Below are 20,004 nucleotides of genomic sequence, written 5' to 3'. Positions count from 1 at the left end.
TAAGGAAAGAATTAGTAGACACACTGATGAACAAAAACTATTGAGGCAGACTCAGCATGGGTTCTGTAAGGGAAGATCTTGTCTCACTAACCTGTTAGTGTTTTTTGAGGGAGTGAACAAACATGTGGACAAGGGGGACCCAATAGATGTTGTTCACCCAGAGAGTGATTAACACATGGAATTCACTGCCACAGGAGGTGGTGGCAGCTACAAGCATGGACAGCTTCAAGAGGGAATTAGATAAACATATGGAGCAGAGGTCCATCAGTGGCTATTAGCTACAAGATATAGATAGGAACTCTCAGTCTGAGGCAAGTGATGCACTGTGGTCTTGGTGCTTGGGTGGGGGGCAACAGTGGGAGGGCTTGTAGTGTCCTGGCCCCACTTCTGGACCTCTTGATGGCACCTGGTATTTTTGGCGACTATGTGACAGTGTTAGACTGGACGGGTCATTGGCCTGATCCAACATTGGCTTCTCTTATGTTCTTATGTTCTATCCACTATGACCCCAATATCTTTTCCCCTCTCAGTCTCAGCAAGTTCAGATCCTATTAGCTTATACCTGAAGTTGGGATTTTTTGTCCCAATGTACATCACCTTACACTTACCAATGCTGAACTTCATTTGCCACACTGTCACCCATTCACCCAGTTTGTGGAGGTCCTGTTGGAGCTTTTCACAGTCAGCCTTGGTTTTCATCATCCTGAATAATTTGGTGTCATCTGCAAACTTGACTACTACACTAATCACCCCTAGTTCCAGATCACTGTTGAATAAATTAAATAGTACCGGTCCCAATACTGATCCTTGTGGGATCCCTCTGCATACTTCCCTCCATTTTTAGAACTGTCCATTGATTCCTACTCTTTGCTTCCTGTCATTTAGCCAGTTTTTAATCCATAATAGAATCCCATGACTGCTACATTTACTCAGGAGTCTTTGGTGAGGTACCTTGTCAAAAGCATTTTTAAAGTCCAAGTATATAGTGTCCTATATAGCATTATAGTGATATAATAGTGATAGACACTATATAGTATATAGTGTCCTCCTGCCAACCTAGCAGTTCGAAAGCAAGAAATTGCAAGTAGATAAATAGGTACCACTTTGGTGGGAAGGTAACAGCGTTCCGTGCGCCTTGGTGCTTAGTCATGCCGGCCACATGACCACGGAAACGTCTAGCGCTGGCTCTTCGGCTTTGAAACGGAGATGAGCACCGCAACCCTAGAGTCGGATTCGACTGGCTTTCGAGCAAGGGAACCTTTACCTTTTATATAGTGTTTACTGGGTCACCACTGTCTACATGTTTGTTCACTTTCTCAAAGAACTCCAAAAGGTTGGTGAGGCAGGACTTCCCTTTGCAAAAGTCATGCTGATTTCCCCTCAGCGGGCTTTGTCCCTCTATGTTTCTACTCATTTGCCTGGGACAGAGGTTAGAATGACTGGCCTGTAATTTCCTGGTTCCCGTCTGGATCCCTTTTTAAAAATGGGTGTCACATTTGCTACTCTCTAATCTTCTGGTACAGTGGCTGAATTTAGTGATAGTTTACATATAAGGGTTAGTAGATCAACTATCTCATATTTGAGTTCCTTAAGAACTCTCAGGTATATGCCATCAGGACCCGGAGATTTATCAGTTTTTCATTTCCCAACAAGTCTAGAACTTCATCTCTGTTCACCTCAATTTGGCTCAGTTCTTCAGATTCTCTTCCTGAAAATAGGAGCTCTGGCATGGGTACATGCCCCACACTTTCCACAGTGAACACAGAAGAAAAAAAGTCATTGAGCTTCTCTGCCATCTCCCCATCTTCCTTTAGCAATCTCTTGATCCTTTGTCATCCAAAGGCCCCACTGCTTCTCCAGCTGGTTTCCTGCTCCAAATAGATTTTTTTAAATGTTTACTGGTTGTCTTGATTATTTTAGCAACCCACTCCTCAAAATCTCTTTTTGCGTTCCTAATTATTTCTTCTGCCAGAGCCTGTCCCTCCTGTTCAATTCATTGGGGCAGACCCTCCACTTTTTAAAAGCAGCCTTATTACTTTTTATAGTTTCCTTGACTTGCGTTAAACACGCAGGCCTTCTTTTAGATTTGGCAATGCCTTTCCTAACCTGTGGAATGCTTTCTATTTGGGATTCAATTAGTTTGGTTTTAAATAGCTTCTAAGCATCCTCTTGGGATTTGAGTCTCTTGTGCTTTCCCTTCAGATTCCCTTTTACTATTCCCCTCATTTTTATAAAGTTCACCCTTTTGAAATGCTGAACTTAATACCATTGTGGTCACTGTTTCCAACTGGTGTAACAACCTTAAAATCTCTCACTAGAACTTGAGACCCACTCAGAACCAAGTCCAAGATCACTACCCCTCTGGTTGGCTCTGTGACCAACAGTTCCAGTGTTAGCCTAACTGCTTTATCTACAGAAGAGGGTTTATGAAATATATTTTTCGGTGGTGCTAACCAATGTATACAGGATTCAAATAACCTCCTGAGGAACGTCCAGTTATGAAAGGAGACGAGGCTGATATGCTGAAAGCAATTGGTTCCTTTTATTTCCTAACGTCTAATCCACATACATACGAGAAACAGATTCTCACACACGACCACACAAGACCTTCAGCATTTACAGAAATAGCAAATAGTTACTTTTACACTAAATGACTAGGGGAATAGCAAAATACTTATCTGATCAGAGGCTTGATCTTCCCAACGAAGATAAGAATAGATTGAATAAAACAGGATAACTACAAGTATCTGATGCACACGGTTGGAACCAGCCAAACACGTGTGGACCCCTTGGCTGCAGTCCACGAGGTCAAGTATGAAAACAAAGGATTACAAGAGTAGCAAGGCTGTAAGTTAATAGCTAAGGGAAGAAGATGGCTAGCGGGGTTCAAGCTATTAAACCTCACTTTATATAGGGGGCTCTTGGGGGCTGGCATTGATGCCATCCTCCTTGCCCTTCCCAACTATGGTCCGTCCCAAGAACTAACACTATTGGCTATTTGGTAATGACTTGCCTACCTAGGTAATGACGTGCCTACCTAGGGCAATATTGAAATCCTAACCTTTAACTCTAGGGATTCATCTGGTCAAGGTGCGAGGATGGGTACCAGGGCAACCTTTGAAGTGTAGATGACTCTTGCTTGGTCTCAAGCAATAAAGTAGTCCTCAACAGGAAACTGTCCTTTCTGATCCAAACCAGATGGCAGGGTTACGTGTTGACCAACAGTTCATCAATGGTGGTTACAAACATGCAAGTTGTTGTTTTGTGCTGGCTATAAATGGCGGTGCAGCCTTCTTCTTCAGGTCGAGCTGTGTGAGTGCAAAACTCCATTTGCATAAACAGCAGGCAGGAAGCCTTTCAGGTGATGCAGTCAGAGCATCCAATGTAAGCAGCTTTCTCCAACACACAGAGATTCATAACCACAGTCCCAGTGCATGCATGTGTGTCAGCAACCACAAACATATATAAAAGCAAATGTAACACATTTCCCAACACCAGTACACAGTCATTTATGATGTATAGGAATCTCATTTCTACAGCATGACTCATGCATAGTCAATGTGAAGGTAGTTGATGTCTCCCATTATGATAACATTATCTGCTTTAGTCACCTCCCTTATTCCCTTCTCTATCTCAAGATCAGCTTCGAGGGTTTACGTAACCGGTAGGGTCCAGTATTTCCACCCATATAGCTTCTGTTGTGAAGTTAATTCTTCTGAAGTTTTCTAACTGATTTGATTCTATGCCCTCTTTGATGTACAATGCAACACCTCCCCCAGCCCGTCCCTCCCTGTCCTACCTATTGAGCTTATACCCAGAAATTACTGTATTCCACAGACTTTCTCCATTACATCACATTTCAGAGATACCTACTAATCTAAATTGACATTGAACATCAAGCACTCCAGTTTCCCCATGTTGTCCTGGAGACTTCTAGCATTGTGTTGCCAAGCTGCCACCATACAGAGCATCTATAAAGGTTATGGACTGTGACTGTAAAGCTGGACTGTGCAAATAGTGTGCCAGGGCAATGGACTGAATGGTAGCCATGAGACTGTGCCACCCTGCTGGACTGTTGGCATGTGCCCAAGCAAAGGAAACCTTGCTCTGAAGCAATGTGCCTAACCAGATGTGGACCCATGGAAGACCCGATGCCTCTTGCTCCTGCACCTCTGCAGCCCGATACCAGAAGGCAAGCCAGTCTCCCTGAACCTGCAAATACACGGAGTCGGCAGCAGTTCACTGAAGAGAAGCCTTGCTCTGCAAATGGAACCAGGACATTCCTTCACAGAAGCCATAGAAAACTCACTTCTCCATCACGCAGGCACCTTCCCCCCCCCTGCATATTAACAGCCCCAGGTGAAGCATAGATGCAACTTCAGCCTCAACAAAAGAACTCCTTCCATATAGGATTAGTGAGCAGGCATGTCTGCCAGCCACCCATCCTGATAATGCAGCTGTTAACTATCAGATCATTAATACCAACTACCGGCAATGGAGCTGGGACACTGTCATCCTTTTCTTTCTTTTGTCTTCCCCCATTCCCCTCAAGAGGTGTCACTATTAGTGAAATATTATTTCAATTGCTCAACAATTAATCCCATTCTCCTGACCCTTTAGGATCTAGATTTTTCTAGTACTTCCTGGGGACTACGTGACAAAGGAAGCATCGGCTTCCAGTCATTTTAGGGTATAAAAGAGCATCACCCCATTGTTTGCTTGCTCTCTCCTATACTCCATTCCTTGCACAGTTTGGAGCCTTCCCACATGTGTTGATGGCCAACTCACGCTTCCCCATCCCTAGTTAATCCTTTTTTTTGCTGCAGATTCAACTCATCTCATCACAGGTAACGTATTGCCCACCAACGATATTTCCTGCTAATGCAATGGTCTCTGTATTTTTCTATCTAAATTCCTAGTTCTGTATTGTGTGTGTATGCTTGATTTTTATATTTGTATGTGTGAGAATCCTTCAGTAAAAGAAATCACTACTTTCTAAGATCTTGTCTCACCATCTATTTCTGGGATCTGGATAAGTTGGACTCCCGTATACATAAGTTATTGGTCCCATAAATGAGCTTACTGTCATTTAATATTCTTATTCCCCACTGTTATTAATAAATCAAGGCAGTTTGGTTAACAATTGGCGTACAGACACCTATAGTATGTTTCCCTCTCCAGTAACCCTTGCCTCCCTCAGCCCCTTAGTTCCTACACATGGCCCTCAGTTGCCATCCTACCCTCACTAAGTTCTTTTACGCTCCTATCAATATCACCCTGATTGTTTATGCAATCATCCCTTTGGATCCCAAACTGGAGGCTCCCCAGCTCCTGTTGGCTTTCCCTTAGGGATTCGTTTAAAAGCTGCTCTGCCACCTTTTTGATATTAATCACCAGCACCCTGGTTCCTTTTTGGTTCAAGTGAAATCTGTCTCTTTAGTACAGGTTCAGCTTATCCCAGAAAGTTCCCCAGTACCTAACAAATCTAAACCCTTCCTCTTGGCACCACTTTCTCATCCACACATTGAGACCAATGCTCCCTCTAAGCTGTGAAGTCTGGTGAGCAAAAATTCTACTTTGTGAACTATTGGCATTAAAGTTGTGAGCGAGCAATTTGGCTGCTGCATAAATTAGTTTGCTCTGGAGTGATCTTTCCTGGGCTAAGAAAAAAATGTGTGAGCCAAAGGCTAAAAACCTGTGAGCTAGCTCACACTAACTCAGCTTAGAGAGAACACTGATTGAGACCACTGATCTGTGCCTGTCTAGCTGGTGTTAGGGTGTTTAATTGGGACACACAACACAGGGCTTCATAAGAAAATAACTGTTTATTGGTAGATCCAGTACTAGAGACATGTATACAGCTTGTGTCAGGAATGGCCGCCTATACAAGGGCCTCTGACTTATACTAGAATCAAACATCCCCCCGGTAAACCCTAACTAAACAGCTTAGAAATAACTAACATAACACTCCTCCCCCCCTTGGTTTAAATAAGATAGTCCTTAAGGTAGGTAGGAGCTTAGAAATAATTCAAAACATAACAGTACTGATAATGCACAATGTGTGGCTACAGCCTCAGGGAGCAATCCCAAACAGGACTACTCAGAATTAAATCCCATCTTATTCAATGATAACTTACTCTGAGGAAGGTGAGGATTGCAGCCTTACTCATTATAGGACTGACTCTAGATGACAACAAGGACCTAAAGTTGCCTAAAAGCTAAGTAGCAGCGACTGGAGAAGAGGGGGGGGGGGTACAGTTTCTGTGCTAGCAAAACATAGCTCCTCCCCTTCATTTTTTGAAGGCCACTCAGGAAGCATTTATTCATTCATAATTCATTTATTAAGGTTCCAAAATCAGACAGGACGCAAAGCTTCCTGCCTTACAGTTTCTGTTTCTTCTAACAGCCCAGTTGCAGAGTTCTCCTAAGCCTCAACGACAGTCTCTCATATGTCCTCAAACAGTCTAGTCTAGGCCAACCCATCCCCCATCCCTCCATAAAACAAACATGATCTGGTCCACCAGGCACCATAGACAGAGCAGAGAGCAGAAGTACTGCAGGCTGGTCAGATATGCCAGTCTACAACACTCCAGTCAGGCGATATGCCTCTGGGAGAAGGAAACCCCTCTTTGGGACTCAAACCAGCCTTTGCTAGGGAGAAAATTCTTCCCCAGCACCCAAATATAATGCACTTAAAGGCAGTTTTAGAAAACACAACTCTACACCATCTGAAAACCTGGCTTTGTTTGTGATGGTCTGATGCTCAGAAGAAGGAGAACGCAGGGCAGGGATGGGGGGAAACTATGGGCCACAATTAAAGCACCAGAACAAAGCATTCAAAGTGTAGCCTTACAGATGCTTACACAAAAGTTACACATATATCTGCTGAATGCCTTTTTCTCAGCTGAACACAGAAAGGTGTCTTAAACTTCTCCTCATAAAATGAACCTTCCATTTTTGTCAACACTGGGGTTGATCATAAACCATTTCCAAATACATTCAAGAGGTACATATGCCCTTTTTGTTGCAGCCGAATCACATTATGGCTCCATATTCAAAATTCAGACCTTAATGAAGATGCTTTTTTTATTACACTGTCTCTCTTACAGGAGGATGTTTCTTACTGTTTCCAACCTTAGAATTATCATCCGTTATAATGGAGCTGCCACTCTGATGAGCCCCTGCTTCTCTCCTGGCAGTTTGCATGTCTGGCATCCATCAAGATAGCTGGCATTCATAACCATGCAGTTTCTCTCAGCACAGCTGCGTCCAACTGTCTTTAGACAACATCAGGATTCTGAGACACCAGGCAGCCTCATAAACTGAAGGTCTATTGGAGAAGAACTTTATCACAGGCTATAAGCTCAGATAGGGCATACAGAGACAAAGAACATATAGCGTTTTTGTACCGATAAGGAATACTTCATGCAACATGCTTTAGGTGTACATCTAAGTTGCTTTAAGCATACCCTTAGTATTTTAAAATGTGGATGTGACAAACTCATGACAAAAAGGTACACCTGTAAGACAGCCAGAACTGGCTCTAACTCTTTACTGAGTGTACAGACTTGTTACTGTATAATGTGTGAAAACAGCTCCGGAAAGAGAGAGTTGGGGCATTTTCTTGTGATGGTACTCACCAGAGTCCTGAGTACTGGTCTTTCTCATGGGCTCTCCCAAGTCCGGGGGGGGGGGGGGGGGCGCGAAAACAGGGGCGCAAAATTGGCAGCCCCTTATATGAGTACTGGCACCTTTTTTTTTTTTTTTAACTAAAAGAGTACTTTCAAGAAAGGCTTTGTTGGCTCTGATAAATCACCAGAGGCTGTACAAAAATACTGCACACATGAGTGATTTACTTCTGTGAACAGTGCAAAGCAGGAACGTTACCTAATACAAGATTGCCTGTTCTGTTTTCTGAATGGGAAATTTGCAGTTTTTCAGGTAATGGAAGGGAGCAAATAACCTTGTCTTGCTTAGGAGCCACACTGTTATACTGCTCACAAGAGTATGCTGTTTAAATGAACAGAGTTTTTGCACAAGTAGGCAACACCTCACTGCAAGTAACCACCAAGGTCAAAACTGTCTGAACTTTACTACAATATCTGTCTGTTACTTCAGACATTGTTACTTCACCACTTCAGACAGCTGGAATATTTCCTCATGTGAAAAAAATTCCATCTTTCTTAATACACACAAACAAAATTTCCATGTCAGAAAGGTTGAGCCTAGTCTTCTTCTTAACATGCCAACTTTGTGCGAACAGTGATAGCTTATACTCAGTGCTATAGTCCAGAAACAAATACATGCATGTAATTATCTTTTGACTCTTGGGAAAGGCTACACAAAGGGAGCCAGTTCTAGATTCATAGACATCCTGAATGCATGATAACCAGCCTCCATGAAAATGAAGTGATCTTCTAGAAATGATGTCTCCCATCTCCGGCTAACACTTTACTACAGCTACACATCTGCCTCTTAATACTGCAGAAGTACAGAGATAGATAACCAATGTTGTCAAACACTGATCACTGCCAAACTCCTGCAAAGCAGGAGGTGGGTGGGGCTGATTTTGAGCAGAAAAGCAGAAGGTGGGAGGGTACAGCTGAACCCTTCTGTGAAGCAAAAGTGTCTATGAAGGGTTAAGTGATGTAACAGTATGTTAGCCTTCTCTGTAGTGCAGCTGTTCTAACTTTGTTATAGTTAAGGTGCTAATTCCAAGGACAGGCAGAGCTACCAATTAATGCTATTTGAAAAAACTGTTTTGACCGCAAAGTGGAGGCAGCTGACATTTGAAAGGAAAAAGAGTATATCTTGACAGCTTAGCAGGGAGAAAAGGCTAGCTTGGAGATTCTGGGGAACTCCTGCTTGCAGTTCGTATACAGACCACAACGTGAAGCCACGTTCCTCGTTGTACTTTCTGGTCTACGCTTCCTGAAAGCTACGCTGCAGAGCACAGGTAGTTGAGTTAGTGTTTATTGTTTTGTTGTACTCTCTATAGTGTTTGTTGCTGGATTTTGTAACTCCTTTTCTTGACTTGTTTTAAATAAATATTTTCTTTTAAAGCTTAATTTGGCTCATGTGTGCTCAACTCCTGTTAACCCACAAGAAAGCCTAGCTATCTTGACACCTTCCTCTGCACTCCTCTCTTCTTTCCACATGCCTTCCTGCAACTGCTTTTGTCCCAGTCAGTTTCCAAGAACAAAAATAAGCCCTGCTGGGAGGAAAAAAGGTCACAGGGGCCATAATAAACCAGGCATTAGTGTAGGATATTTAACCTCTATGGAATAAACAATGTAGCATAAGAAAATGATAGCCTCAGTCATGAGGAGTCAAGATGTGGAAACCATCATAGGATGGTCGGGTCTTGAGAGAGGGATCCTAGCTGGGCAATGGCAACTTTTAAGCAGTAATCTGGATCCTATAATTCATTTCCAACAATAGAAGGGCACTTCTTTCAGTGGAGGAAGGGGACAATTTTAGATGATTCCCCTGACCCACTGTAGGCCCTCCCCATTTTGCTTCCATCCATTCCCTTGACCCCCAGGAACAGAATTTCAGCAGGGCAGGGAGAAAAGAAAGCCCCACTCTGTGAACTGCACTCTGCATACAGATCTTACAGGATCCAAGTAGGGCTGCCAAGCCGCAGCGGGGGATCCGTGCGTCGTCACAGGATCCCTGCCGCAGGGGGACAGCGATACGCGGTGCACCGGCGTCGCCAGGATGTGACGCTACGCGTCGCCCTGGCAATGGGGCTGTTTGGAGTCTCGTTGCCAGAGCGACGTGTAGCGTCACATCCTGGCGATGCCGGTGCAGCGCGTATCGCTGTCCCCCCGCGGCAGGGATCCTGTGACAACGCACGGAGCCCCCGCTGCGGCTTGGCAGCCCTAGTCCAAGCCAGTGTTTTCAATATCATTCTCTCTCTCTTAAAAATAGAATCCTAAGAAGAAACTAGTCAAGGCTTTTTAAAAATATGCCCTACTTGTAACAGGCTGAAAGGAGCCAAATTCAATACCCTGGAAAAGCTACAGACACTTTAGGATTAACCTGCTCTATTGTTATGTAAGCACATGGAGCAACCTGTAATGAAAACTTCATTCTCACAGTAGCCCTGTGAAATGGACTACTATTATTGGCATTTTATGAGAATGGGGGTGCTTGTGACTGAGAATAACATGACCAGTTCCATCCAGCGAGTTCATAGCTGATGCAGACTCAACACAGATCTCCTATGTCCTCGCAGGTACAACTCCATCTGACTAGACCACATAGACTAAATGTGTTCCAAGATACTGGCAATCACATGTTTAACATGAAGGCACCGTAAAGAACCATAGTAGTTACTGAAGCAGCTCAAAACTGGTAGTCACACATAAATAAAGCATGCACAAAAAAACTTGACAGCAACCTTATAGACCAAAATAGAGAAATCAGTCCACAAACCATTTTTCCATCCTCTGCACAAACTACTAAAATGATATTTCAAGTTAAAAACATTTTCATGTTCCAGACATTTATTTTAATCATCTACAATTGTACACCTTAACCAAACCAAAAAAATAATAATCACATTCAGTTATATTTTCCCCAAGATTCTTGTTCAACAAAGTTGTCACGCAGGTTTTAGTCATTAGAATATCAAGGCAAATATTATCTGTTGTAATTCAGTCTCACATCAGTTCCATGGAGAATGACTACAAACTATACTATCAACATAGGATAGGGAAGAGAGGGGAATGGGAATGCAACAGCAGGCCTCACCACAGGCCTCAACATGTAGACTGAACCTTGTACTCAAAGCGTACATAGACTCATAAGCCTTACTTTGCTTTTTTGGTAGGTGGTAGGACATGAGTCTGTACATGCGTACCTTGTACGCACAATGTATATTCTATGCATGGAGGCTGAGGTGAAGTCTGCCACCCAGATCGTACTCTGCCCTGCACACATTCATCTGTATTTGCAGTCACCTGCGGAGGACTATAATATTTCATTCCCACATAATTTAAAAAAACTCTGCCTAGTTAACATATTTACAGATTATGTATTTACTATACTTCAACAGAGCCTCCAACATTCACTAATGAAAACAGGGACATTCTTGTGTAGTTTTAACAAGGCTTTTCTGCCAGTAAGGTTGAGTCTCCCCTACTCCCATTCTCAGGCCCTCATTACACATTGCTGAAGGCTCATGTCTGCTTGGTATATGATGGATTCGTTTCCTCTGCATGAATCTGTATTGCACTGACCTCTGAAGCGGGCATGTTAGTAAACTGACCATCAAGGGTTTCCTTTTTCCAAAACAAAGAGTGCTCATTAGAACACACAGTCTTACAATGGATCTGCTTGCACTTATGACAGAATAGCTGCAGTTCAAACACATTCAGCAAACATTGTTTTGATTAAGTGGGTAATGGACGGGAAACAGGATGCTAACTAGCATTTTGTACACATGGAGCCAAGAAGCCTCCTTCCCCCTCAGAGGTTTAACTTGTAGAGATCCTGGGAAGGGAGTTGAAGCCTGAAGGCTTCTAGTGCACATCTTGTACACTAACAAAATTCAAGATGCACAGTCCTCCAGAGGCAAACTGAGAAAACAGGGACAAAGTTCTTCCAGAAACAAAGTATGGAAAACAGAAACTGGGTTGCATCCAGACTAAATTTCCCAATGGCAAAATGAAACTTTCCTGCCTCCCTGCTGCTGTTCACTGATCTCCACAAAATGCTGCTCCCAGGGGACAGGAGACCCTGAGGAATGAGATGAGGAGGGTCTGCAGTGGGAAGGGTCTATTGGGGGAAGCTGCCAATTTAGTCTGGATCCAGCCTACTGTCCTTGACAAATATGAACAGTTGGAAGTATGCTTACAAAACAAAACAATGACCAATTGACCTATGCCTATTTTCTACTTGGGTTGCATATTATGGGTGCTTGCTAATTCTTTGGTATGCCTAAAGGGCATACAAGAAGCTAGTTATTAACAAGTTAGGTGAGTTTGCATATTCATTTTGCGGTTCCAGTCATAAAACCCATCAAGTAATGTTTACAAGTCTCTTTCCTCCTCCCTTCCAGATGCCACCAAAACAGAACTCCAGAAAGCATCATCAGATGATAGCTATCTTCGTGGCTGTGTGTGAGCTATGCAAGTGTGTCCTTTGGATTGTCTCTGAGTAAAGTGACTGATTGCTGTTTTCTCTCAACTGCTATTAGAAATTTACATCTTGTTCAGCTCTGCTGGTGATTAGGGATTGCTTTTTTTTTTTTAAGAAAAAAGAAAGAAAAACTTCAGCAATCTGTTTATTTCTAAATAATATTATCTAGATTTTTTTTTGCCGTCAAGTCACAGCTGGCTTATGGTGACCCTGTAGGGTTTTCAAGGCAAGAGGTGTTCAGAGGTGGTTTGCCCTTGCCTGCCTCTGCGCCATGACCCTGGGTATTCCTTGGTGGTCTCCCATCCCCAATACTGACCAGGGCCAACCCTGCTTAGCTTCCGAGACTGGGCTAGCCTGGCCTATCCAGGTCAGGGCACATTATCTAGATAGCCTCAAGATATTCAAGAATTGGAACTGGGTAGCTATATTGGGAAGGGAATATCCTCCTTTTGAAAAAGGTAATGGAAGGCATCTCAAAAACTTAACAAAAATAGCTATTGTCTGCACTGAACAACCTGTCTTTATGACTTCTTTGATTAGGTTGAATAGGCGCCTTTACAGAGAGATACCACACCATCCCAAGCAGAGTTATACCCTTTTAAGTCTGTTGACTTCAGTGGTTTTAGATCGGTACAACTCTACTTAGGATGACATTGGAAGAACAATAGTGAAGTACCCCACATTAGGAGTGGGCAACGAAAGGCAGCAAATAGCAGTGTGATACGAAACTGCTATAGCGCTGATAAAATAAATAAAAATAAGTACAAAGATATAATATTGTAGATCCAGTCTGCCTCACAATAGTGATATAATCAAAATGCTCAAAGACTCTCACCTTGGCCACAATGAAGGTTGAAAATCAGCTAGGAAAAATCAGCTAGGAAAAATATGACATTACTCCAAGACTCTATTGATTTTAGGCAACACTCAAGCTGCCTTGATTCTGAGGTAATGTAGGAAAGAAATCCTACAAATAAATGAAAAAATTAATTTCTTAATAAAGGCAAAATATTTCAGAAGTTCACTCTCAAATGCAAAAGGGCTTTATCACATGGGCAGCGCCTATTCTCGTAAGGAAGGGTCCTTACTCTCCTAACATGTTTCTTTAGTATTCACGCCCTGCAATGATGGGGAAAAGCTGGAACACATTCTGGAAGTTCAGAAACCAATGGGTAAAAACTGAGCAGACAGTTAAGTGAAAAAAGATTTCTTTCATACTATGAGTTGCCAACATTCAAGTCTATATGGCATGCTGTTCATGAGCAAGATCCCAAGTTCAAGCTCTGCTATCTCCCAGTGAAAAGGATCTCAAGTAGAAGGGCTGAGAAAGACCATTATCTGCCTCAAAACTGGAAGAGCTGCAGCAAATTAGAATAGACATTTTTTAGTTCAATGGATCGATGGTCTTACTCAGTACAATGCACGTTCATATGCTCCTGTAAGTGATACACTGATGCTTATCTAACTGAGGGAGGATTTGCTGCAAAGGGAGGTATATGTGGGTCTTTCTTTCCCCAGAAAGGGGTGAGGGGTTGAAGGGTGGCTGTCACCTAGGGCAAATTGTTATATGGAAAAGGAAACAGGAATAAACACTTGACCAGCTGAACCAGGGGAAAATGTTTTGGCCCCTATCCATCCTACCTGCATTGGATGGTTGTGGCAAGTTGCTCTTGAAAAGACAGACCCTCACCCCCTTGCCTCTAGCTGTTTCCGACTATGATGATCACACAGTTTATTGGGCCCCCACCTTTTTACACTCAGTTCCACAGGCGAGAAACCTGGAGGCCTCTAGGAGACAACTCATCCGATAAGAACCAAGACATTGAAGGGGGTACCCTGAGGGGAATGCCATTATTGAAAGATTTAAGTCTACCTGCCTTGAGCTTTAAGCCATCATTATGACAAAGAACAATTCCATAGTGATCTAATTGGTTCTGATTTCATGCTGAGACAAATCGGCACCACTTCAACCACTAGATTTTAGGGTTCACAACCAAGTTTCCGGCATTCACTATAATAACATACACAGCGCTCTATGCCACACAGAAGGCCTAGTTCTCGACACTGTGGCAGATACAGCTGCCATTTCACTTTCCAGTGCTAGGCTAGTAAGGACAGGAGATACACACCTCCACATGTGGTTTGTGAGATTTCTGCCACTGTTTTACACGAACACACACATTACACATTTAGGCTTATCTATTCAATCCCAGACATTCATCAGCAACAAACCAACAAGCAAATTTACATCTATCCTCACTTCTCTCCACTCTACTTCTGGTATATCCAGGGAAATACACAGATTAAGAGCTCTTGCCAAATCACCCAGTAATCTTCACACATGGCATCCATTTTGAAAAAATCTAATGTGCTCAAATGCTCAAGAGTATATCAGAATTTGTGATCCTTTGCCTGGTCATGCATCCAGCAATTACATTTGTATGTAGGAATGGTACAGGCCGGATCATGTATGCACCTGTGCCAGAATATGACGCATAAGAGCTGCTGTACCGGGCGGCTTCATGGACTCCTCTGCCATTCCTACCATGGAGCTAGTCCTAGTTTCCCTGGGAGCTGCATTACTCCCTGCAGCAGCTCATCAGCCTGACCACTGGGCCTGGTAGCAGAAAACCCCGGCCCTGCTGCTTATGGAGCCACTTGTCCCCAAGGAGTAACTTAGAGAAGAAGAGGGCAAAGGAAATTGGATAGCACTGCTGCTTGGACTGTGAAATGAATCTCCCTCCCCTCCCCCACCCCAGATCCCTGTGTCAGATTCCCACTCGTCAGCACTTTCCTGGCAAGGAAGGTCATGACACAGCTGGGAACTATACTGCCTCTTAAGTGTCAACCTGAGCTAGGCCTAGGGTGGCCATCCGTACCGAGGGGGCACCTCTCTTCATAGGCAATGCAAACCTTGAGCACAGCTCCTGCTCTGCTGATTCCTCTCAGCCCTGAAGTCTCCCAGCTCTGCTGATTCCTCTCAGCCCTGAAGTACAGCTTCCTAATAACACAACCCCATCATTCGGCTTTCCTACTTTTGGTCTTTAGTTATAAAGTAAAACCATATTTCATATCCCTTCTGGTGATTCTCCTCTAAACTCTACTAATGCATCTTCAGCCTAGCATATAGCACCATTTATTACTTTGAACACTTTCAATAAATATTCCAAAGGCCCACACAATATTCCAAAGGCCCACACAAATACTCTGTACAACAACCCTGTATGGTAGGTCACATTTACTACCCTCATATTGCAGATGGGGGTGACGTGACACGGAGGCTGAAAGAGACACGGCAGGTCATGGCAGAGGCAAGATTTGAACCCGGGCCTTGTTGATTCATAGCTCAAGCTCTTAAACACACACCATGTCAGCTCTTGCGCAGCTTTTCCCTCTGGCAGACATACTACTGCATATCGATGAGGGGCTGAGATATCCAGAGCTTCTCACAACAAACAATCTGAGCCACTCCCTCTGGCAGCTCACCCTTATAATGCTTCCTCACGACAGCACATGGAGCACAGTTATCTTGCATGGGTATACAATCAAAATGTCTGATAGCACCTCACATCAACAGACCATGCTCCTGGGACTAAAAGCAAGAGGGGGGACTCCTAAATATCCCGGCTTCAGAAACAAACTTTGCAGACAGACTTGCTTCTAAGCTCCTAGAGGCCTTCCTATGGTTCCAAGAGAACACAATTGTAATCAGGCCATACTGTGTAAGGTGCTGCACACAGAAGCCCAGCTAGTAGCGTTCACAAGACAAACTGGGGGGAAACCGTAAAGGTAGTGAAATCATAGTCCAGAGGAAGCCTGCGTTAAGAAAAAGAGAAATAGGAATCCAGTAGAATTCAGGTTGAGCCAGAACATGAACCTCCAATGGCTATGGATCCTGGATCCCACCTTATTATATTTTCTCTGCTTCTCATTAATTCTTACTAGGGGGAAGATCCAATTAGTTTCCTTTCCTGGCTTCTAAATGATTTTTCATCCCTGTAATTAATGGGCAAGTCAGAGCGAAGCCGCATGGCAGGCAAATTGCCGGTTCAGGGGAGCGGGGGTAATTTTCTAGATATGATAATGAGGGTTGCTTTCTTGCTTTTAAATAATGAATTCATTACGGGGGGGGGGTGCAAAAGGGGAAACATCCAAACCTTTGGATTCTTCTTCCTTTATTGCTTATTGAGGAGAGTCTAATTAGCGAATGGTGCCATCATATCTGAAGGCACTGCAACCACAACTGCCCCATCATATTTAGGTCAGTGGAAAGATTCAAACTCTTTGGCTGCTAGCTGCAGGAGCAGCACGGTCACAATTGCCAGCAGCAGTAGGTTGTTTTCCAGTTCTTTGTCACTAGATATTAATACACTATCACATGATGTAAAACTCTGGCCTGTGGGGTTCGTGAAGGAACAGGCCAGGCAGTGTTCTCTCTCTCTCTCTCTCTCTCTCTCTCTCTCTCTCACACACACACACACACACACACACACACAGAGTTTTCAGACAAAGCATTCCTACCTTTGGGACAAATGTCCTGTAACATGCCTGAGTTGAGAGTGCAGTCACTCACTCACAGACCTTTCTATAAACCTTATTTACACATGTTGCTAGCTGGAAACCCAATGCAATTGCACATGGGGCAGAGTTGGAGCTGTTCATGATGCATATGGCGCCTACACCAGTATACCAGTTGCTTTACAAAATATGTGATAACAGATTACTTACAACGCAGCTTCCCTAATATGGATTTCAGTGATATCCAAAATAGGAGAGTTTCCTTTGTTGATGTCAACTTTGCTACAATGAAAGATGCACTTCTTGCTTGCTACTTTGTGTTAGGATGAAAGGGATGTGATTGTTGGATGCAGTGATTCATTGGAAATGGGCGCGGGGAGGGGGTAGTGGGTTGATAGCTATAAATGACCGAATAGCCAATTGGTGCACATTCTGCATTACTGCCTCCACTGTAAACTTCATACAAGAAACAGTATAATTGTCTGTGGCTCTGTCACCAGCTCTGGCCCAAATTTAGCTCAAAACTCAAACTCCCCCCTCTCCCTCGATATATCTAGGTAATGATGGTAGACATTTCATAGCATGTTTGACACATAAGGGCTAGAGTAAGCAAAGCAAAAGTAAATTTACAAATTCTGAAACAAGGAGAGCCAGAGGTTTCAACATTCCAATAAGTTGGTAATAAAAATTCAGCATTTTGGGGGCACACTGGTACATTGTTTGATTGGGGGTGTGGCTCAGTGGTAGAACATATGCTTTGTGCACAGAAGGTCCTAGGTTCAATGCCCAGCATAGCCTGTTAGGGATACTATGAAGCCAGGCAACTTAAATATATAACAGCATATACTAAGCATTAAGATCAGAAAAGTTGGGTGGCAATGGAATAATTACTCATGGATTCTACCCCTCTAGATGAAATAATATGGAATACAGAGAAAGGTCTAACCTTATAAAGTTTAATCCTTTTTTAGGTAACACTTTATGTATATAGGATAAGAAAAGAGAACTACTTGCACCTAGTAGTTCTCCAATTTCATCATTTCTGGGGCAGAAATGGTTTATACCAGGTAACGCAGTTAACGTATTATATATGGAGAAAAAACAATCTAACAAGGATTAGCAATATAACATCTAAAGGCCAAGTTATGGAAAAATCTCAACTGCAAGTCAAGAGCACGGATAAAATACTTTTTTTTCAATATTTACAAATAAAACATGTAATGAATACTCCAGAAATCAAAAAGAACCTAAATAAAGATCTTACTGTCTTTGAAAAAATTAATAAAGGAGAATAAAAACAAATAAGGGAGAGATATCTATACTATATAAACTCTTAAATCAAAACCAATTTTTTTTGGGGGGGAAACTTCCGTATCAATCCAAATGGCAAAAAGAGTATGATAATATTATGGAAGTGCAGTGGGAAAAAATGGACATCAGATGTTTCCTTTACAATAGCTATAAATATAAGGACTCAATTCTTTAAAATAATGACCAGATGGTATATGACCCCTCTACACCACATACATTTACGTATTGATCCACACTGTTGGAAAGAATGTGGACAGATCAGCTCATTTTCCCACTATTGTCCTAAGGAATGTCCTAAGATTTAGAAATTTTGGAGGAAAATATTGGAAAATATAAAGTGTATTACTGAACACATAGTTCTGCTATGTTCTGAATTTTTTTTACAATTATGGGAAAATAAAAACATACCCAAACTGAGTAAAGAATTAGTTGCAATATTAATGATGGCAGCTAAGATGACAATAGTTCATCAGTGGAAATCTAAAGTAATTTCCACAATTAGTCAATGGCTAAACAAAACATGGGAATACCTCATCATGGAGAAGATCTCAGACCAAATATTAATGTCAGAGAATCCAGAACATCAGTCTATGTTTTTGGAATAGTGGTTCCCTTTTCTAGAATTTGTCAAAGGAGATCAAAAGGAAAAAAAGGATGATCCCTACCAAATATAGAATGTTGGCAATATATTAACTGTATGAATGTACATTATATTGCTAGAAGTTTCATCAAGTTTAAGATTGTTGTTACAATATGTATTATGTAAACTTCATAAAATAAAAAGTTATATAAAAAAAGAAAGAATACCAGGTAGTAGATAACATAAAAGGCCTCTATCAGAAATCCCAAAGACCCAATTCAAGTCAGAGTAGACAATACTGACCTTGATAAACCAATGGGTCCACTAGCATAAGGCAATTTCATGTGTGTTCATGTGGGCCCAGTTAGGCAGCAGACTATGGGACACGGCAGAGGCAAGATTTGAACCCGGGCCTTGTTGATTCATAGCTCAAGCTCTTAAACACACACCATGTCAGCTCTTGCGCAGCTTTTCCCTCTGGCAGACATACTACTGCATATCGATGAGGGGCTGAGATATCCAGAGCTTCTCACAACAAACAATCTGAGCCACTCCCTCTGGCAGCTCACCCTTATAATGCTTCCTCACAGCAGCACATGGAGCACAGTTATCTCGCATGTGTATACAGTCAAAATGTCTGATAGCACCTCACATCAACAGACCATGCTCCTGGGACTAAAAGCAAGAGGGGGGACTCCTAAATATCCCGGCTTCAGAAACAAACTTTGCAGACAGACTTGCTTCTAAGCTCCTAGAGGCCTTCCTATGGTTCCAAGAGAACACAATTGTAATCAGGCCATACTGTGTAAGGTGCTGCACACAGAAGCCCAGCTAGTAGCGTTCACAAGACAAACTGGGGGGAAACCGTAAAGGTAGTGAAATCATAGTCCAGAGGAAGCCTGCGTTAAGAAAAAGAGAAGTAGGAATCCAGTAGAATTCAGGATGAGCCAGAACATGAACCTCCAATGGCTATGGATCCTGGATCCCACCTTATTATATTTTCTCTGCTTCTCATTAATTCTTACTAGGGGGAAGATCCAATTAGTTTCCTTTCCTGGCTTCTAAATGATTTTTCATCCCTGTAATTAATGGGCAAGTCAGAGCGAAGCCGCATGGCAGGCAAATTGCCGGTTCAGGGGAGCGGGGGTAATTTTCTAGATATGATAATGAGGGTTGCTTTCTTGCTTTTAAATAATGAATTCATTACGGGGGGGGGGGGGGCAAAAGGGGAAAAATCAAAACCTTTGGATTCTTCTTCCTTTATTGCTTATTGAGGAGAGTCTAATTAGTGAATGGTGCCATCATATCTGAAGGCACTGCAACCACAACTGCCCCATCATATTTAGGTCAGTGGAAAGATTCAAACTCTTTGGCTGCTAGCTGCAGGAGCAGCACGGTCACAATTGCCAGCAGCAGTAGGTTGTTTTCCAGTTCTTTGTCACTAGATA

The sequence above is a fragment of the Gekko japonicus genome, unplaced genomic scaffold (genome assembly GCF_001447785.1).
Source record: "Gekko japonicus isolate JY-2015 unplaced genomic scaffold, Gekko_japonicus_V1.1 scaffold1356, whole genome shotgun sequence".
NCBI lineage: Eukaryota > Metazoa > Chordata > Lepidosauria > Squamata > Gekkonidae > Gekko > Gekko japonicus.
Note: the sequence above shows the minus strand (reverse complement) of the source record.